This window comes from Cnephaeus nilssonii, assembly GCF_951640355.1.
Source record: "Cnephaeus nilssonii genome assembly, chromosome: 4".
In the NCBI taxonomy this organism is placed as follows: Eukaryota; Metazoa; Chordata; class Mammalia; order Chiroptera; family Vespertilionidae; genus Cnephaeus; species Cnephaeus nilssonii.
In genome coordinates this window covers 48,046,826-48,049,075 of record NC_137075.1, presented here as the reverse complement: position 1 = coordinate 48,049,075, position 2,250 = coordinate 48,046,826, and the positions used below count along the sequence as shown (strand labels likewise).

At 42.2% G+C, this 2,250-nt stretch overlaps 1 pseudogene across 1 annotated transcript; it reads left to right on the top strand.

The window, feature by feature from the left end:
- The first annotated feature begins 1,407 nt into the window (after positions 1 to 1,407).
- Positions 1,408 to 1,583, top strand: LOC307098702 (DNA-directed RNA polymerases I, II, and III subunit RPABC4-like; annotated as a pseudogene). The gene has a single exon. The product of its transcript is annotated as a DNA-directed RNA polymerases I, II, and III subunit RPABC4-like (transcript).
- Positions 1,584 to 2,250: the final 667 nt, after the last annotated feature.

Sequence of the window (2,250 nt, the reverse complement as noted above, 5' to 3'; positions counted from 1 at the left end):
TGCACACTGACCACTAGGGGACAGACACTCAGTGCAGGAGCTTCCCCCTGGTGGTCATTGCGCTCCCACAGGGCAAGTTCCGCTCAGCCACAAGCTCCCACAGGGCTGATGTCTACAAGCACAGTGGCAGTGGCGGGAGCCTCTTCCACCTCCTCTGCAGTGCTAAGGATATCCAACTGTGGCCTAGGTCCACTGCCCATGGAGTGGGCCTAAGCCATCAGTCAGACATCCCCCAAGGACTCCCGGGCTGCCAGAGGGATGTCTGACTGCCAGCTTAGGCCACAACTGAATGACCGGTCGATCAGTCAACTGGTCGACCAATCCACTGATTGCTATGGCGCACACTGACCACCCGGGGGCAGATGCTCAACGCAGGAACTCCCCCTAGGTGATCAGTGCGCTCCCACAGCCAACCTCCCGCTGCCAGCCAACCTCCTGTGGCCCTCCCCCCTGCCAGCCAACCTCCCATAGCCCCTCTCCCTGGCCTCCAACCTCCTGCACCACAATGGTCCCTGATCACCAGCATGGCTGAAGGACCCCACCTGTGCACAAATTCCTGCACCAGGCCTCTAGTAAGATAGTAAGTTCTGAGCATCTAATGTACAGTGTGGTGACTATAGTTAAAAACATTGTGTTGTATATGTACTTGAAATTGGCTAAGAAACTAGATCTTAAGCATTCTTACACATACACAGGAGGTAACAATGGAGATAATAGATGTGTTAACTTGATGGTGGGAATATTTTCACAATGAATGCACATACATCAAATCATCCCATTGTACACTTTAAATATATATAATTTCATTTGTCATTTACACCTTAGTAAAACTGGTGGTAAAAAAAAAAAACCAGAGTCACAGCCTTTCTTACTCCTTCATGAATTCCTACCCATCACCCACTCAAAAGGCTGGAGGAGTTTCTTCTTCAGCAGCTGTGCCCATGAGTCTATACCATCTTACTGCCTGTGTTACTTTTCTCATCATATCCTCTTTATAATAGAACTGAAAATTCAGGGTTTGGGGGAAAATATCTCAGTGCCTCCACAAAAAAAGTTAACATATATAGTAAGTAACTATACGATTGCCATATTCCACACCTTTTATTGCTTTGTATTTCATTCTTTCTGCCCAATTAAGAGTCACCTCACCACTCTCACTTTCACCCTTTCATTTGTTGGTTTTTCCAGCCATCTGTGTTGAATTCTACCATCTGGCTGTGGTACAGTGCAGTAACCTAGTAGCTAGGCTTATGGATTTCCAAGAAAGTGAAGTACTCTATTATTCCAGCAAAGTTTTAGTACTACAAATTGGCAGTATGCTCATAACTTTTTAAACTCATCTTAGGGAGCTTTACTTAAGATTAGACATCGAGCAGGGTGAAGAGTTTGTCGGTGTACGGACTAACAATGGACACCCAGAGCATGCCCAACCCCCAAAGCAACAGCCAATGATATATATCTGTGGAACATGTCACGCAGAAAATGAAATAAAATCAAGGAATCCAATCAGATGCAGAGAATGTGGATACAGAATAATGTACAAAAAAAGGACTAAGAGATTGATAGTTTTCGATGCTCAATGAAATATGGAATTCAGAAGAATATCTTTGTTCCAATTTGGACTTGCTGCTAATATTGTATAGCTTTTGATTAGTATACTTATCTTTATGAATATAACTACATACACATGATTTCATTTTAAAAATCATATTGTATTTAGGTATCTATTAATAGTTTATATAAAGAAATTGTCTTTGTTCAATTACATGATCTGTAATTAAATTTTATTGTATATGTCATCTGACGTGATGAAGGTTAAAAGTGTTTCCCTATTCCTGGCTGGCTTGGCTCAGTGGTTGAGTATTCACCTGTGAACCAGGAGGTTACAGTTCGATTCTGGTCAGGTTCGATTCTGATCTCGCATGCATGGGTTGCAGGCTAGATCCCCAGTGTGGGGCATGCAGTAGTCAACCAATCAATGATTCACTCTCATCATTGATGTTTCTATCTCTCTCTCTCTCTCTCCCTTCCTCTCTGAAATCAATAAAAATATATTTTTTAAAGTGCTTCCCCAAACCATACTTTTAATAAAAACCTAGACTCATTGGGGCCCTTGTTAAACTAAAGTTTTCTAGGGCTCTTTATAGGTCTGATTAAGTTTGTTCCTTGGAAACCACTGTTTTATATTAACTGTTTGTAAAGTCTTCAGCATCATTTTGTATGGAATGTACCAGTAAACTTACTGTCAGT